The following is a 19,640-nucleotide window of genomic DNA, read 5'->3' as shown; positions in this document are numbered from 1 at the left end:
GAACAGAGGGAAAGTCATAGGTGGGTAGGTAGGACGGTGGAGACAGGAGGAGCTAAGCTGCTCTGTTCAACACCTGGGTATGTATCTCAGGAAGGCCAATAGCAATGGACTTGCTCAATTCACCTTCCAAATCAGAACAAGACTAAAAAGCTCAGGTGAGTTTTTTGTTTTGTTTTGTTTTTAATTTTATTTTATTTTTAAACTTTACATAATTGTATTAGTTTTGCCAAATATCAAAATGAATCCACCACAGGTATACATGTGTTCCCCATCCTGAACCCTCCTCCCTCCTCCCTCCCCATTCCATCCCTCTGGGTCGTCCCAGTGCACCAGCCCCAAGCATCCAGTATCGTGCATCGAACCTGGACTGGCAACTCGTTTCATGCATGATATTTTACATGTTTCAATGCCATTCTCCCAAATCTTCCCACCCTCTCCCTCTCCCACAGAGTCCATAAGACTGTTCTATACTTCAGTGTCTCTTTTGCTGTCTCGTACACAGGGTTATTGTTACCATCTTTCTAAATTCCATATATATGCGTTAGTATACTATATTGGTGTTTTTCTTTCTGGCTTACTTCACTCTGTATAATAGGCTCCAGTTTCATCCACCTCATTAGAACTGATTCAAATGTATTCTTTTTAATGGCTGAGTAATACTCCATTGTGTATATGTACCACAGCTTTCTTATCCATTCATCTGCTGATGGACATCTAGGTTGCTTCCATGTCCTGGCTATTATAAACAGTGCTGCGATGAACATTGGGGTACACGTGTCTCTTTCCCTTCTGGTTTCCTCAGAGTGTATGCCCAGCAGTGGGATTGCTGGATCATAAGGCAGTTCTATTTCCAGTTTTTTAAGGAATCTCCACACTGTTCTCCATAGTGGCTGTACTAGTTTGCATTCCCTCAGGTGAGTTTTAAATGTGCATAGGTTCTGCTGGTGATGAGGAGCTTGTAAGCAGGCTCTCTAGTTCTGCACAACAGGATGCAGGCACAGAGCCCACCCAGTAGCCAGATGTCTACTGCCGCATAGATAACATGCCTCATGCTTTCCTGTGGCTTCTTCACAACTTCCAGTAGCCTCATACCCCTTGGCATAGAGGTCAGAGGGGTGGGCCAGACTTCCATGACAGCTGCTGGCAATCTCCCTGCAATAGCTAAGAGGGACACTCTGATTTTTGGTTTCTTTGAACCAGTCTGTATTTTCCCAGTGAGAAGAGTTGTGACTGCAACAACAGGATGACGGCTGTCTCGGAACATAATAGCCCAGCTAGCAGAACAGGGTTGGTTCCACCGTAGGTCTTCTGTATTTTCCAAATGCTGCGATCAACCTCATTTTCCACCTTCGCTCTGTAAACATATCCCCAAACCACTACAACAACTTCTGTAACCAAAACCTAAGAGTAAGATGACAACAAATGTGGCAGGTCTACAGCGGCTTTCCTGGATGGTGGCATAGCAGCCAATCAGCCCGGTAATGAAGAGCCCGGCTCTTACAGCTACGATCAGCATAGCAGGGAGGAGAGGGTAGACGTCTTCAAAGAAGTGGTGGTAGTGGTTGTAAGGGATGAAGACATATGCTCCCACACCAGAAGATGAGGCTGAGAAACACCAGTGTGGTCTTGGAGTAGGTGATGCCACACTGGCCCTTCTCACGGGTGGGACATGCTCACTAATGAAGGTTGCAATGAAGGCTGACGGAGCCTCCCTGCTGGGAACTGGCCAGCCTGCATGGGAAGGCGGGGCCCTCCCCCGCCCACCCCTCCTCGTAGCTGCTCACCCCAAGCCCCAGCCAAAGGTTCGTTAACAATGATGGATGGACTGAATTTTTAAAAAGTGATAACAGACCCTTTGTTTCATTTTTCTAATGCTGCCCTGTCCGCATGAAACTGTTTATATTTAAATCTATTAAAATAAAATAAAATTTAAAATTCAGTTCCTCCATTGAACTGGCCATACTTCAAATGCTCAAAAGTCCCATGTGGTCAGTAGCTACCATAATCGAAGTGTAGATCTAGAACATTTCTATCATTGCAGAAGCAATTTTTGGACAGCAGCAGACCAGTGGATTCTTCTTTCATCTGCAGAATCTTGAGTATAGTTACAGGATGATGACAATGTGGAGTTCCAATTCCAATTCATGAACTCTTTTCTGATGAGTGAGTGTCCATCTCCTGTGTGAGTCAAAGTTAATTATTCCAACTAGACAGAAATAGTTAATATTACTTTTAACAGTTTTACATTGTAAATTGCAACCAATAGAGAGGTATGTAAAATATATTTGGATTTACCTTAAGTGAAAAAAATTTTTTTGAGGTTTTTTTACATATCATATTAATTTACATACATTTATTTTCAGATGTACCACATAGTGATCCAAAATTTTTATAGAGTATAATCCATTTTGGAGAAGGAAATGGCAACCCACTCCTGTATTCTTGCCTGGGAAATCCCATGGGCAGAGGAGCCTGATGGACTGCAGGCCACGGGGTCACAAAAGAGTCAGACGTGACATAGCAAATGAACAACAACAACATACTTCATTTAAAGTTGTTACCAAGTACTGGTTAAATTTTCTTTGCTGCACAATACACCCTTGTAGTTTATTTATTTTATACACAGTAGTTTGTACCTCTTATTGCCCTACCCTCATCTTACCCCTTCCCATTTCCCTCTCTCCAAATTACTAGTTTGTTTCTGTATCTGTGAGTCTGTTTCTGTTTTGTTATATTCGTTTGTTCATTTTATTTTTTAGATTTTACGTGTAAGTGATAACATACAGTATTTGTCTTTCTCTGACTTATTTCACTAAGCGTAATACCCTCCAGGTCCTTCCATGTTGTTGTAAATGCAAAATTTCATCCTTTTTAACGGCAGAATAGAATTTCACTCATCTTTGCAGAATATGCTTCCACACATTAAGAACTTAGATTGCTTCGGTATCTTAGCAATTGTAAACAGTGATGCTATGAACATTGGGATGCATGTATCTTTTTGAGTTAGTGCTTTCATTTTCTTTGATATATACCCAGGTGTGGAATTGCTGGGTCATATGGTAATTCTATTTTTAATTTCTTGAGGAAATTCCACTGCTGTTTTTCATAGTGGCTGTACCAATTTACATTCCCATCAACAGCATACAAGGTTCTTTCTTCTCCACATCCTCACCAACATTTGTTATTTGTGCTGCTGCTGCTGCTAAGTCGCTTCAGTCGTGTCCGACTCTGTGCGACCTCATAGATGGCAGCCCACCAGGCTCCCCCGTCCCTGGGATTCTCCAGGCAAGAACACTGGAGTGGGTTGCCATTTCCTTCTCCGTTTGTTATTTGTAGATGTTTTAAAAATACACCCATTTTATATTTATTTATTTATTTGTTCATGCTATGTGGCATGCAGGATCCTAGTTCCCCAACTAGGGATAGAGTCCGTGTCCTGCCCCCCTCACACACTGGGAGGGCAGTCTTGACCACTAGACAGCCAGGGAAGTCCATATCTGTAGACTTTTTGGAGATTGTTATTTTGACAGATACGCAGTGATAGCTCATTGTGTTTTGATTTGCATTTCTCTGATGACTAGTGATGTTGAGCATGTGCTGTTGGCCATCTGTAAGTCTCCTTTGGAAAAATGTTTATGCAGGTTTTCTGACCATTTTTTTAAGTGGGTTGTTTGTTTCTTTGATATTGAATTGTATGAGTTATTTATATATTTTTTACGTTAACCCTTTATCAGTCATATCATTTGTAAATATTTTCTCCCATTCAGTAGGTTGTCTTTTTATCTTGTTGACAGTTTCATTTGCTCTGCAAAAGCTTATGAGATTTGGGTGTTCCCTGGTGGTCCAGTGGTTAGGAATCAGTGCTTTACTGCATAGTCCCAGGTTTGATCCCTGGTCAGGGAACTAAGAGCCCACAAGCCACACAGCATGACTTAAAAAAAAAAAAAAAAGGTTATGAGAGTTTAATTAGGTCCCACTTGGTTATTTTTGCTTTTGTTTCCTTTACCTTAAGAGACAGATCCAAGAAAATATTGCTACGATTTATGTCAGAACATGTTCTGCCTATGTTCTCTCCTAGGAGTTTTATGGTTTCAGGTTTTACATCATTTCAGTTCAGTTCAGTTGCTCAGTTGTGTCCAACTCTTTGCCACCCCATGGACTGCAGCACGCCAGGCTTCCCTGTCCATCACCAACTCCCGTAGCTTGCTCAAACTCATGTCCACCAAGTCGGTAATGCCATCCAACTATTTCATTCTCTGTCATTCCCTTTCCTCCTGCCTTCAATCTTTCCCAGCATCAGGGTCTTTTCCAAGGAGTCAGTTATTCGCATCAGGTGGCCAGTTATTGGAGTTTCAGCTTCAGCATCAGTCCTTCCAATGAATATTTAGGCTGATGTCCTTTAGGATTGACTGGTTGTATCTCCTTGCAGTCCAAGGGACTGTCAAGACTCTTCTCCAACACCACAGTTCAAAGGCATCAACTATTTGGCACTCAACTTTCTTTATAGTCCAACTGTCACATCCGTACATGACTACTGGAAGAACTATAGCTTTGACTAGAGGAACCTCTGTTGGCAAAGTAATGTCTCTGCTTTTTAATATGCTGTTTTGGTTGGTCATAGCTTTTCTTCCTAGGAGCAGGCTTCTTTTAATTTCATGGCTGGAGTCCCATCTGCTGTGATTTTGGAGCCCAAGAAAATAAAGTCTGTCACTGTTTCCATTGTTGCCCCATCTATTTGCCATGAAGATGGGACCAGATGCCATGATCTTAGTTTTTTGAATGTTGAGTTTTAAGCCAGCTTCTTCACTCTCCTCTTTCATGTTCATCAAGAGGCTCTTTAGTTCTTCGTCCCTTTCTGCCATAAGGGTGGTGTCATCTGTGTATCTGAGGTTATTGATATTTCTCCTGGCAGTCTTGACTCCAGCTTGTGCTTCATCCAGCCCGGCACTTCACATGATGTACCCTGCATATTAGTTAAATAAGCAGGATGACAATATACAGCCTTGACGTACTTCTTTCTTAATTTGGAATGAGTCTGTTGTTCCATGTCCGGTTCTAACTGTTGCTTCTTGACCTGCATACAGATTTCTCAGGAGGCAGGTCAGGTGGTCTGATATTCCCATCTCTTGAAGAATTTTCCACAGTTTGTTGTGATCTACACAGTCAAAGGCTTTGGTGTAATCAATAAAGCAGAAATAGATGTTTTTCCGGAGTTTTCTTGATTTTTCTCTGATCCAACAGATGTTGGCAATTTGATCTCTGGTTCCTCTGCCTTTGCTAAATCCAGCTTGAACATCTGGAAGTTGATGTTTCACTTACTATTGAAGCCTGGTTTGGAGAATTTTGAGCATTACTTTCCTAACATGTGAAATGAGTGCAATTTTGTGGTAGTTTGAACATTCTTTGGCATTACCCTTCTTTGGACTGGAATGAAATCTGATGTTTTCTAGTCCTGTGGCCACTGCTGAGTTTTCCAAATTTGCTGACATATTGAGTGCAGCACTTTCACAGCATCATCTTTTAGGATTTGAAATAACTCAACTGAAATTCCATCACCTTCACTAGCTTTGTTTGTAGTGATGCGTCCTCCACTTGACTTCACATTCCAGGATGTCTGGCTCTAGTTGAGTGATCACACCATTGTGGTTATCTGGGTCATGAAGATCTTTTTTGTATAGTTCTTCTGTGTGTTCTTGCCACCTCTTCTTAATATCTTTGGTCCATATAATTTCTGTCTTTTATTGTGCCCATCCTTGCATGAAATGTCCCCTTGGTATCTCTAATTTTCTTGAAGAGATCTCTAGTCTTTCCCATTTTATTGTTTTCCTCTATTTCTTTGCATTGATTAATGAGGAAAGCTTCCTTATCACTCCATGCTATTCTTTGGAACTCTGCATTCAAATGGGTTTATCTTTCCTTTTTTCCTTTGGCTTTAGCTTCTCTTTTTTCTCAGCTATTTGTAGCCCTCCTCAGACAACCATTTTGCCTTTTTGCATTTCATTTTCTTGGGGATGGTCTTAATCACTGCCTCCTGTACAATGTCATGAACCTCAGTCCATAGTTCTTCAGGCACTCTGTCTATCTGATCTAATTCCTTGAAGCTATTTGTCACCTGCACTGTATAATCATAAGGGATTCAATTTAGGTCATACCTGAATGGTCTAGTGGTTTTCCCTACTTTCTTCAATTTAAGTCTGAATTTGGCAATAAGAAGTTCATGATCTGAGCCACAGTCAGCTCCTCGCCTTGTTTTTGCTGACTGTATAGAGCTTCTTCATCTTTGGCTGCAAAGAATATAATCAATCTGATCTCGGTATTGACCATCTGGTGATGTCCATGTGTAGTATCTTTTCTTGTGTTTTTGGGAAAGGGTGTTTGCTATGACCAGCACATTCTCTTGGCAAAACACTATTAGTCTTTGCCCTGCTTCATTCTGTACTCTAAGGCCAAATTTGCCTGTTACAGATATCTCTTGACTTCCTACTTTTGCGTTCCAGTCCCCTGTGATGAAAAGGACATCTTTTTTTGGGTGTTAGTTCTAGAAGGTCTTGTAGGTCTTCATAGAACCATTCAACTTCAGCTTCTTCAGTGTTACTGGTTGGGGCATAGACTTGGTTTACTGTGATAGTGAATGGTTTGCCTTGGAAATGAACAGAGGTCATTCTGTCATTTTTGAGATTGCACCCACGTACTGCATTTCAGACTCTTTTGTTGACTATGAGGGCTACTCCATTTCTTCTAAGGGATTCTTGTCCACAGTAGTAGATATAATGGTCATCTGAGTTAAATTCGCCCATTCCAGTCCATTTTAGTTCTCTGATTCCTAACATGTCAATATTCACTCTTGCCATCTCCTGTTTGACCAGGTCTAATTCATGGACCTAACATTCCAGGTTCCTATGCAGTATTGCTCTTTACAGCATCGGACTTTACTTCCATCATCAGATGCATCCACAACTGGGTGTTGTTTTCACTTTGGCTCCGTCTCTTCATTCTTTCTGGAGTTGTTTCTCCACTCTTCTCCAGTAGCACACTGGGCACCTACCGACCTGGGGAGTTCATCTCTCTGTGTCATATCTTTTTATCTTTTCATACTGTTCATGGGGTTCTCAAGGCAAGAATACTGAAGTGGTTTGCCATTTGCTTTCTCCAGTGGACCACGTTTTGTCAGAACTCTCCACCACGATCCATCCTTCTTGGGTGGCCCTATGCAGCATGGCTCATAATTTCGTTGAGTTAGACAAGGCTGTGGTCCATGTGATCAGTTTGGACTGATCAGTTTGACATCATTTAGGTCTTTATTTTGAGATTATTTTTGTGTATGATATGAGGAAATTTTTTTATCTCATTCTTTTACATGTAGCTGTCAGTTTTCCCATCACCACTTATTGAAGAGACCGTCTTTTTTCCATTGTATATTCTTGCTCCCTTTGTTGTAGATTAATTGACTAGATGGCACAAAAGCAGACATACAGATCAGCGCAACAAAAGACAGGGCCAGAAACAAACACACACCTCTAGTCCCAGAAATGTTGTTGTACTGCCGCTGGTGAACGGGGCTGGTGCCTGCTGACTGGTTTGTGAGGCTGGTTGTGAGGCTGGTGTCAGCTGGCTGGTGGGTGGTGCTGGGCCCAGAGTATCCTGGGGCTGGTGCCCACCCACTGAGGAGCGGAGCTTGGTCCAGGGGTCTCTGGCTGCAGGGCCCTGGGAGTCTTGGGTCGAGTGCCTGTGCCATTCTGTGGGGTACATCCTGGGCCCTCTGGTGGAGGACCATGCTCAAGGGAGGCTGTGGGCTCAGGGAGTTTTAAGGCAGCCTGCCTGGGAACCCACATCCCCTCATTCTCACCAACCCTCGCCCCTTATATACACACACACACACACACATAATGATCCATATGAGGTCTGTGCAGCGTTGCATTACCCTTGCCCAGCTCCTGGTGGAGCAGAACATCCCAGTAATTTCTATCCACTGGGGGATGCCCCAGAAGGAGAGGTGCATCAAAGATGGGGAAGATGTTTTGTGTCCTTGGGAGGAAGAGGTCACAAAGAGGCCTTTCAACATTTTTCTACTTTCCTTCCTCACGAAGGCATTCTCAGTATCAACAGTTTAAAGATTTTCAACACTGAATTCTTGTGGCTACCAACCTTTCCTCTGTGAGCAGAGGGGAATTGAAAAAGAGAGGAAATTCCCTAATGGTCCAGTGGTTTGGACTCCATGCTTTCACTGCAGGGGGCAGAGGTTTGATCCCTAGAACTAAGTTCCCACAAATTTCACTGAGCATACCAAAAAAAAAAAAAAAAAAGTGGGGGGTGGTGGGAAGAGAGAGAGAGAAAGCTATCCCTGGTACCTCTTTTTTTTTTTTTTTTTGATAAAGATACCAGACCTATCCAGGAGTTGGTGATGGACAGGGAAGCCTGGCGTGCTGCAATCCATGGGGTCACAAAGTCGGACACGACTGAGCAACTGAACTGAACAGAACCAGATCTATCATAATGCCCCAGATCTATCATTTTGGGGTAATCTTTACCATCTTATTTAGTCTCAATTACCTCCTTAAGGGCCCCATCTTCAAATTCAGTCTCATTGGTCTTAAGTAATCAGCATGAGATTTTGTTTGGGAGGGATGTAATTAAGTCCAGTTACAGAAGTGTTGATTTGATTTCCAGAGGTCCAGACTCATTAGGTGTGAAGATGTGGGTCACACTCTTAGGTAAGGTACAAGGGCTGGGGCTTCTGTGCTCTGAAATCCACAGCAGCATCTGTGCAGAGGCTCAGCTTCCCTGGTGGCTCATTCCGCCTGCCATTCAGGAGATGTGGGTTTGATCCCTGGGTTGGGAAGATCCCCTGGAGAAGGGAATGGCAACCCACTCCAGTGTTCTTGCCTGGAGAACTCCACGGACGGAGGAGCCTGGTGGGCTACAGTCCATGGGATCACAAAGAGTCAGACACGACTGAGCGGCTAACACTTTCACTTCACTTTAATTCACTTCACCTGCTCCCCGTGGGTTGTTCTCAGACAGTAACTGGTCTCAGCAGGGACACCGGGGGAGGCTCGTTCCTGGGAGACATGGGGCTCCTCAGATGACCAGCTGTGACTTGAGGACTCCCTCTGGCCTTGTTTAACTCTGGTCACATTGTCTGATGGTCTTGGAGAGTCCAGTAAACCTCTGCTTCTGTCTGTCACTTGGGGTCAGAGTTGCATCTTGGTCTGCGAGCTCTCATCTTTACTGATGCCCTCTCCATATTCTCTGACAAGTGTTTAATAAAATTCTCCTGATCTTAATCCCATTTTGGCAATTGTTTCTTCCCCTTTTTTAAAATATTTATCTGTTTGACTTCTTTGGGTCTTAGTTGCAGCACTCAGGATCTTTTGCTGCAGTGTGCAGACTCTCTAGTTGCGGTGTGCTGGCTTAGTTGCTCCACTGCATGTGGGATCTTAGTTCCCTGACCAGGGATCCAACTTCGTCTCCTTCATTGCAAGGTGGATTCTTAACCACTGGACCACCAGGGAAGTCCCAGCACTTGTTTCTTGGAGGACTGGGACTAACAAAATAATTTCCATCTGTATACCAATACCAATATACTTATTCCATTTTGTAAAATCCTTCTTTTTTTCCAACTCCTCCTACCAGCGTTTGCACCATTTTGCTTGTTTTGTATTATCTCTTTGAGGTAATAGATGATTTTTTCCAAAAAATTGAAGTATAGTTAATTTATAATGTTGTGTTACTTTCAAGTGTACAGCAAAGTGATTCAGTAAATACACACATATATATATATATTCTTTTTCAGATTCTTTTCTATTATGGGTTATTATAAGATATTGAATATAGTTCCTTGTGCTATAAACTAGATCCTTGTTTTTAGCTTATTTTATATATAGTAGTTTTTAACCTGTTTTATATGTAGTAGTGTGTTTATGTTCATCCCAAACTCTTAATTTATATCTCCCTCATCTTTCTCCTTTGGTAACACAAAGTTTGTTTTCTATGTCTGTGAGTCTATTTGTTTTGTAAATAAACTCATTTGTCTCATTTAAGATTCCACATATAAGTGATATTGTATGATATTTGTCTTTCTCTAACTATAGATATTTATTGTTTCAAGCTACTAAGTTTTAGAAGTAGTTTGATATACAACAATAGATAACTAACAAAGCTCTCATAAATCTCTATTATTCTATAGGTATTGCCTAAATTTGTTTTATTTCCTTGCAACTTGAAAATGTTATTTATACGCATTTCCAATTTCTCTCTTCTTTCATTTTTTATTTTCTTTTGTCTTTTCTGCTTCCTCCCTTCCTTTCCTCCTCTCCTCCTTCCTTTATTCTTATTTTTGGATATTTCAAACATATAAAAAAATACTACGTAGGTATACTAAGAGTCCTTTGGACTGCAAGGAGATCCAACCAGTCCATTCGAAAGGAGATCAGCCCTGGGTGTTCTTTGGAAGGAATGATGCTAAAGCTGAAACTCCAGTACTTTGGCCACCTCATGCGAAGAGTTGACTCATTGGAAAAGACTCTGATACTGGGAAGGATTGGGGACAGGAGAAAAAGGGGACAACAGAGGATGAGATGGCTGGATGGCATCACCGACTCGATGGACGTGAGTCTCAGTGAACTCCGGGAGTTGGTGATGGACGGGGAGGCCTGGCTTGCTGCGATTCATGGGGTCGCAAAGAGTCGGACATGACTGAGCGACTGAACTGAACTAAACTGATACTAAAAGGAAGCACTATTTGTTTATACTAAAAATATAATGCCAAGATATATGGAATAAAAGCAAAATAAAAGAAGTAACTAGTTGTCTGAAAAGAAAATGCCTGGTTGATTGTGCAAACAAGTGACTAACTCTTCCTTCCTTCCCTTAAGCTGAGTTTCCTTCATTTTTAGAACAAACACATCGGCCACATGAACACTTACACATTTCTGGTAAAAGCTTAAGTTGGTACTAGCACTTTTTTTGTTGTTTCATTTTGTTTAATTGTAATATAGTTGATTTATAATAATGTGCTCGGTAGCGGTACTTTGGAACTCAAAATAGCGCTATTTAGTATGGTTAAAGTATATATACGATCTACTCTAGTATTTGACTTTAAAAAATCCTGAAAAAAATTTAATTTTAATTTTGGTTTTAGCACATACATGAAAGCTTTGATGTCCCTCCCTTCCAAAGATGAAGCTTAATTTTTTTTCTTCTGAGTGTGGGCTACACTTAATGACTCACTTCTACCTGATTTAATGGTGTGTGACTTTGAGTCTAGGACATAAAACTCACTTCAGCTCCCATCTTTGTTGCTCTCTCTCACTCAGATCACTTGTTCTGGGGAAAGCCAACTGGTATGTTATAAGCATGTTATAAGTGGGGCTAGTGGTACAGAATCTGCCTGCCAATGCAGGAGATGCAAGAGACATGAGTTCGATCCCTGGGTCAGAAAGATCCTCTGGAGTAGGAAATGGCAACCCACTCCAGTATCTTTGCCTAGAAAATTCCATGGGCAGAGGAGGGTGGCAGGCTACAGTCTATGTAGCCATGGGGCCACAAAGAGTTGGACACGACTGAGTGACTAAGCACAGACACAAGGAACATGTTATAAGCAGCCCTGTGGAAAGGTCCATGTGTCTAGAAACTGAGGCTCTATTCCAACAGCCTGCAGACCCAGCCGAGCCATCAGATGATGCAACCCTGGCTGACTGTTCCCTTTTGAGAGGCCCAGAACCAGAGACCTTCTGGGAGATGATACATGTTTGTTGTTTTGAGCAGCTGATTTTTTAATAATTTATTATGCAGCAATAGGCAACTGATACAGTGTCTCAGGAAGAAAACAAATTATTGTATTTTAATTTTTGTTTGCTGTAAATTTCTCTAAATGCCTACTCAGGTCCATGATGTATTGAAAGAGCATTGGGCTGGGCGGGCGGCGGCGGCCTCTGGCCGGAGGGAGCTCCGGGGCTGAGTCCGCGTCGACGCCGACCGCGGAGGCGGCACCTTGGGCAAGGGGTAGCGGGGCAAGTTGGCCACCGCCGCCGCCGCCAGAGGTGGTGGGAGAGCCGCTTCGGGGTAGGGGGCGGGTGGGGGAGGGAGGGGCGGGCAGTCGCTCGGCAACGGCACTTTTTAAATTTTTTCGAGTGCCGCAGCGGCGACCCCACCGCGCCGATGTTCCTGATCCCGGAGCGACAGCGACTGCTGCCTAACCTGGAAAGAGGAAGGCCAGCTCCTGAGCAGGCCTCATTGGTGGAGGAGGGGCAACCACAGACCCGCCAGGAAGCTGCCTCCACTGGCCCCGCCCTGAGACCACAGCCACCACTATTCTAGCTTCCGTGAAGGAGCAGATAGAAAGAAGGAACTCACTTCTGTTCAAGTGCTACCTCTTTCATGACGCCAACCATGAAGTTCACCCCAGCCTGAAGTCAACTCTCTGCTGATCTTTCTTAGCACTTTATACCACTGCTCTGATTCATCACATGCTCCTTTGGATGATATAATTAAAAGCTACCTGAGGATGAAAATGAAAGTTACTTAGTTATGTCCGACTCTTTGCAACCCCATGAACTGTACAGTCCATGGAATTCTCTAGGCCAGAATACTGGAGTGGGTAGCCTTTCCCTTCTCCAGGGGATCTTCCCAACGCAGGAGATCGAACCCAGGTCTCCTGTATTGCAGGCAGACTCTTTACCATCTGAGCCACCAGGGAAGCCCAAAGGGCTTGAATATACTAGGGCTGCATGAATGATTGTTGAAAGAGGAAGTAAATAAATAATGCTATCAGATCACTTTGTCACCAACTGGCTATCCTGTAAGGATAATGGAATCTGTTGCCACATTCATAGAAACATTACTAAGCAAGAGAATCTCAAGACAATACCTAGAAAACTACTCAGCTGTACATTCTTATCTTTAAGACAATTTGAGTTGCACTATATCCATATTGATCTAGAAATTAAATCTGATCTCTGCATGGAACAAACTTAAATTTTATTTCACATGGATGGTCAAATTAAGTCTTTTAAAAATATGAAAGAAATTTGTATTTCATCTTCCATCTGTTCAGCTTAGCTGCAAATGAAGTGTAGGGAATGAAAGGATGCGGTTTATCTTGGTGATGTCACAAAATATCCACCATCATCATGTAAACCAAGTAATCGCAAAAGAAATGTCTTCCAGTTAAGGATCATCCTTCAAGAGAAGGAAAAAGTCAGCCCATGGGATTAGCAAAGTAATGTTATCCTTGGACTCCAGTCTAAAATTACAGAAAGTGTCAGTTGAACTTAAGCCACCAGTTGGCTGTTGGGTTTATACAATCAGGATCATCATTTGGCAGTTTCTACTGTTCAGTTCAACTCCTGCTGAGAACACAGGATTCCCAAAGTGAATGTAGATGTTGGAAACAAACTATTTTGTATCCTGGTAAGTTTTCAGGCTTACCCAAGAATGATCTAGTGCCTACCTTATATGTGGTCAGGTAAAGAAATATGGCCAATGCCCTCAGAGAGCCTTGCCACTTCCTGTGAAAATCATAGACTAAACTGATTGATTCATCCTTGAAATGGACAGCATGCCTTTGGATGGAAAGGAATTGGAATCTGGTAAGACACTGACTCATTCAGAAATTCACTGCTATCCCTGCAACTTAGAAGTGTCAGCATGCTAACGTCACAGGCTCAGGGAAGCAGTGAGCCAGGAGCCAGGAGCAGACTCTTATTATCAATGGGGGAGTATATTGAACTTTTATAATTGGTAGAATCTCTTAGTAGATTGTAGAAATACTCTTTAAAAAATCATATGGCCAATCCTGAATAGTGTTAAATATTTTTCATAGCTCTGTTTAAGGTGCAAGTTGATTTACATTCTGTAAAATCACACATGTAATATTTATTACACTCTTTCTTCTTCTGTCATAAAGTTTCTTGAATAATTGAGATCTCTATTTGAACTTGGCCTGACTCCCTAAGTGCTCTAACTTCCATTGTTCTCCCACAAACCACACCCTCTTATTTTGGGTTTATGATTTAAGAAGTTTGGAATCCAGGTTTAAGATTGAGTTCAATCCAGATAGCATGAAATGGTCAGCAAAGACTAGATTTGGTAAAACGTGCTAATATTATGTGTACTTCTCTTACTCTGGTGAAGTCCTAAGTGAGGTATTGGGTATACTTTTGTTATCTTTGATGAGTGAAAATTGAAATGTTCTTCATTTGTGAGGCTTTCAAAGAGAATAATAGCACCTTTAAAGTTAATATTTTCTGACTTTGTGAAAATTACAATTCTGCCTTCATGTGTTCATATTAACTTAAGTGATATTTAAATATCAAAGAGTGAAATGAGAGTCATTATAGAGATCCTTAATTTTTTGGAGATAAAAAAGAAAATTTAGATCCCAACTGTGTTCTATTGATATTACTTCATTTTTACACAGATGTGTTAGTTTCAGTAATTACACACCCTTTCCTGTTTGGCAGAATGCCCAGAACTGAACAAATTCCAGCACAATTATTTACTTTATTTCTCTGAAACTGAAACAGCTCAACTGCTGTACACCTGCTTTTGCAACTTCCTTTTATTTGGCCCCTAGATTTATTTACAATGAAATAGTTCTCCCTGACACACCTCAGCCCCATGCAGAAGACAGAATTTTTACTTCAGCTGTAAACAAGCATAGTTTGCAGCCTAGCTAAAAGCATTGTACTGTAGGTACAACACTGAAAACTTCACACTTTCCCTTTTAGTAACTTAGTAATTTTTTTCTCTTGGTAACTGAATTATCTTGGCAATTGTAATTATGTAATATAGGAACATCTTCTGTGCCTGAACTGCATCATCAAACACAAGGTAAGATTGGATCTTTTCTTAGTGACTTCTGTGGGATCATCAAATTTTACAGCTTTTTCTCTTTAATATTATGGAATTAAGGTTCAAAGTGGGGTCAAGTGGTAGATGTCTTGTGACACTCTTTGGCCTGGATTCAAGAATTCTGAATGCTGGTAACTGGTTCTTAGGAGATCAGTCCTCTTAAATTGCATATGACACAGTGAAAATTTAACATTTCTCTTCCATGTGTTAATGATGTAGGGTACCCCCAGTTCGAGTATCTCTGTGGTTAAATAATACAAAAGAGTATAGTTAACAGGTAAATTTTACATCTGCCCATGTTTTCCAGTAGTCTGGTAAATGATCAGCTGGACCTGTGAGCACAGTTCCCAAGTCTTTCTGTCTGAGGCATACATTTTGAGTAACTGATTTTTTTGTTCTATTTGATTCCCTTGGAGACATCTTTTTAGATGTATTGACACAATAGGTGGTTGTTTTGTTTTACTTTGTTTTGTTGACGAGCTCTTAACTTCCAGGAGTTTGAACAGCTTCTGTCTGGCTCTTTATCCACAGCTGAATTACACTTGCAGACATGGAATACATAGTAGAAGACCCCCCAAATATTTATTGGGTAAATGAACTAAGAATGTAAAAATGCTCACTATCCCACTGTAGTTCATTTACACTTGCTTTTAACTAGGTAAATATATATATATATTGAAAGCCTACTGTGAGCAAAGACTGTCCAGGAAAGAGATGGGAGGGATGGTCAGGAGACCTATACAGGTGGTCTGTTTAATACAATTTCTGCCCTCAGAAGAATACAGAGTTACAAACCATATTGTATATTTTTATTTGTGGTAATTGGCACATAATGAATATTCATTCATTGGAACCACAAAATCCAAGAATTTATCCCCTTTTTTTAGTTAATCAGGCTATAGATGTATATTGTATTATGCCAGTTTTATGTAAATTTGTTAACTTAGGCATTATTATTATTATTAACTATTAGGCAAAATTATTTAATTTTTACCATTGAATTAGCTGTACCTTTGGTTTACATTTGAAAGTAATAGAATATTTTTCCTTTATTAACAGTTAAAGTCAACCTTGCCTTTGCATATTTAAAATGATAATTTTCTTTTCAGTTGAATAACTCAGTTCACAATTCCTGTTCAGAGTTGAATTATGAATATATATGGAAGAGTTTTTCTCCTGTACATGCAAACTTTATGATATTAAATGTGAAATGAATGGGAAAAAAAAAAAAAGAAAGAGCATTGGATGGGAACTTGCAGACTTGGATTTTACTTGAACTATGTTAACTGGGCAAGTTATTCAACTGCCACAGTTCTCTGCTTGTTTCCTGGAAATGGAGGGTTAGATTATGACCCTGCAGGTCTCTTCTGCACCATCTGTCTCAGATTCTGAGCGCACGTTCCTGAGCAGAGTCACAAGGCACAGCATTCATGTAGGAGGACACCCTGCTCAGTACACTCATCCTTCAGGTGCTGAGATGCAAACAGCTCAACACTAACAAACACCAAATTTGTGCTGAGAGAATTCCTGAATGGATTTCAGAATTAAATACAAGTAATTCTGGGGTTGCTTTCCTGGTGACTCAGCAGTAAATAATCCGCCTACTAAGGCAGGAGACATAGGTTTGATCTCTGGGTGGGGAAGATCCCCTGGAGATGGGAATGGCAATCCTCTCCCTCTCTCCCCGCTTGTTTCCCTCTAGCCACCAGAGCAGACAAGGCTTGGGCATCAGGTATGTGCCAGACACTGTTCCGAGCACTTCATATATCAACTCAGCCAACCCTCACCACATCCCTAAAATGTCACACATTGTATTAAGTCCCAATCATGTCTCCTGAGGCTCCTCTGGCTGTGACAGTCCCTCTCACTTCTCTTGTGTTTGATGACCTTGATCCTTTTGAGAATTCCTCAGGGATACTGTGGAATACCTCTCTCTTTGAGTTGGGTTTTTGGGAAGAAGACCACAGAGATGAGTGACATTCTCTACACATCAAGGGTGTGTACTTGTCCACTCAAATATCACTAATAAGTTCACCTCATCACCTGGCTAAGGTACAATTCCCAGGTTTCTCTTTGTGAACTTTTTATTTTCAGTTTCCCACTTTCCATGCTGTAACCTTTAGAAGGAAGTCACCAAGTGCGGCCCACACTGAAGGGGGTGTCTGCTGTAAACACTGGTGTTCAGGGGTTTGTCTAAATATAAGTTTGCAAATGAGTTGGGGAAACACTAGATGAACTAGCAGACTGGATGGAGAGCCACTGTGTACCGTCATGGAAATGATACTTTTGAAAAACGACCTGAAAACCCCTTGTACTTGTAAAACCCTGGACTGATCATCTTCAGATTACGCGTTAGGACACACATTCTTTGCTCCAGGACCCATCATATTTTGACTGAGTTGTTCTGCCATAGAAATTCCATCACTGGAAAAATGGACTGGATTCTGCCCACTGCAAATAGCTGAAAATGCCATGTAATATGCAAAGACCATATTAAAAGTATCAAAGAGGTGATGATGTTCTAATAAATGACGACATCCTAAAAAGAAGGGAAAGAACCTGCTTGGCCTCCACAGAGAACTCAGTCCTGAGAAGAGAAGAAAAGGCTGTGTGAGTTTACTCCCCTGAGCCCAGGAATGGAGCCCAGCAGGTCCAGCTCTGTGTCCCCAGCTCTTCACTTTTCTACCTACCTGCCTTCCTTCTTAAAAATTTAGACAAACCTTTATAATTCTGATTATGATGTATATGTGTAATGTATGATATATGATTTAATGTATATTCACTGTAAAACAAGTAATAAAGTGTTGAAAGTGATAAATGACAAAGTAAAAAAAAACTGTAATCCTCAGGTTGGAAATATTTTGTCCCATTGTGCTTGTTTTTTTGTTTCTTATGCACCCTCCTGCTGTTGGAAGTACCTGAAGTTTCTCTAAATTGATGAGCACAGACCTCTGTGGCCCCCACCCTCCACTCTCCAGATGCTATTTCCCAAGTCAGCTCACTCTCCTGAGTAAGAGGGGATTTTCAGTTCCACCTCCCTCCTTAGTCCCCTCCACTCCTTTTTAAATTTTTTCTAAAAAATTAATAACTTTATTCTATTTTTTCTCCTTACTTTTTCTAAAATAAAATTTATTTGGCTGTGCTGGTTCTTAGTTGCAGCACGGGCGATCTTCCTTGCCTCATGTAGGATCTCCCTCGCAGCACACAGACTGAGGCGCACAGGCTGCAGAGAACACGGGTTTCAATAGTGGTGGCACACGGGCTTCATTGCCCCATGGCAGGTGGGAATCTTAGTTCCATGACTAGGGATCAAACCAGCATATCTTGCATTAGCAGGTGGATTCTTAACCACTGGACCGCCCAGGAAGTCCCGTCAAACTCAAAGTCCTGTCTTTGAGTTTGAATAGGAGCATGTACTCATCTTAGTATCTTTGTGAGTGTCTGGTTGACACAGAGACGATTTATGGTTTTCTATGATTTTTCATCTTTGGGTCATACAACTCTGTATTCCCCAAGTGTAAAAAATTCATGTATATTTTTGTCTACAAGAGAGGGGTCCAAGGGTGAAGGGAAAAAGAATTGATTGAGGGGAAAGTATAGAAGAAGTTAAGAATTTTAAGGTGGAGCTTTCCTGGTGGCTCAGTGGTAAAGATTCCACCTGCCAATGCAGGAGACAGGTTCGATCCCTGGCCGGGGAAGATTCCACATGCTGTGGAGAATCTAAGCCTGGGTGCCACAGCTACTGAGTCTGTGCTCTAAAGCCTGCAGGCTGCAACTTCTGAGCCCACAAGCCGCAACCATTTAAGCTCGCATGTCCTAGGCCCCGTGCTTTGCAACAAGAGAAGCCACCACGATGAGAAAACTATACACTGCAACTAGAGTGTAGCGCCCATTCCCAGCAACTAGAGGAAAGCCCGTGCAGCAGTGAAGAGACAGCACAGCCAAAAATAAATACATAAATAAAATTATTAAAAAAATAATTTTAAGGTGGTGGATTCTAAGGTTACCTCTTCTGCTTTAATTTTACAAGTATGTGCAGGGCGTACAAGATATTCGATATCTGTTGTGTTCAATAAATACTTCCTTTTGGGCTAAGTGAAGACTTCTGTGTCTACTTATGTTCAAGTAGGTTAAGGAAAGCAACAAGTGCTCAGTGTAATAAGGACAAGGATTATCTCCAGCGATGGGCAGTTTTGAACTCTTATGACCTTAAGGTGATAAACCAGGGTTTGCTTAATGTCTGAACATTCTCGTTGTTAAAATACACAAGACCCGAATAGACAAATCCATGATTTCCATGTGAAGATTGTATTTTAATATACATCAACCTGTGAGTCACACAGTATCTTTTGGGAGGAAGAGACTGAAAATTAAGAATACTCTAGATATGCACTGCCCAATATGCTAGCTACAAGTTTTACATGGCTATTTAAATTAAATAAATCAGAAACAAACTCACAGATATAGAGAACAGACTTGTAGTTACCAAGGGGCAGGGGAGTTGGGGAAAGAATGGCCTGGGGGTTTGGAGTTAATAGATACAAGCTATTATGTATAGAATGGATAAGCAGGGGACTTCTGTGTTGGTCCAGAGGTTAAGAATCCACTTTGCAATGCAGGGGATGAGAGTTCCATCCCTGGTCAGAGAACTAAGATCCCACATGCTGTGGAGCAACTGAGCACATGCCCCACAGTGAAAAGATCCTGCATGACACAACAGAGATCATTCATGCTGCAACTAAGACCAGACAGAGCCAAGTAAATAAAAAACAAATATTAAAAAAATA

The 19,640-nt window shown here is 41.4% G+C and overlaps 1 pseudogene; it reads right to left on the bottom strand.

Annotated features, from left to right (window-relative positions):
* Nucleotides 1–910: 910 nt before the first annotated feature.
* Nucleotides 911–12,235, bottom strand: LOC129647197 (tetraspanin-3-like; annotated as a pseudogene).
* Nucleotides 12,236–19,640: the final 7,405 nt, after the last annotated feature.

This window comes from Bubalus kerabau, chromosome 3 (genome assembly GCF_029407905.1).
Source record: "Bubalus kerabau isolate K-KA32 ecotype Philippines breed swamp buffalo chromosome 3, PCC_UOA_SB_1v2, whole genome shotgun sequence".
Classification (NCBI taxonomy): domain Eukaryota; kingdom Metazoa; phylum Chordata; class Mammalia; order Artiodactyla; family Bovidae; genus Bubalus; species Bubalus kerabau.
The sequence above is the reverse complement of the archived record's forward strand: the minus strand, read 5'-3'. Positions and strand labels throughout refer to the sequence as shown.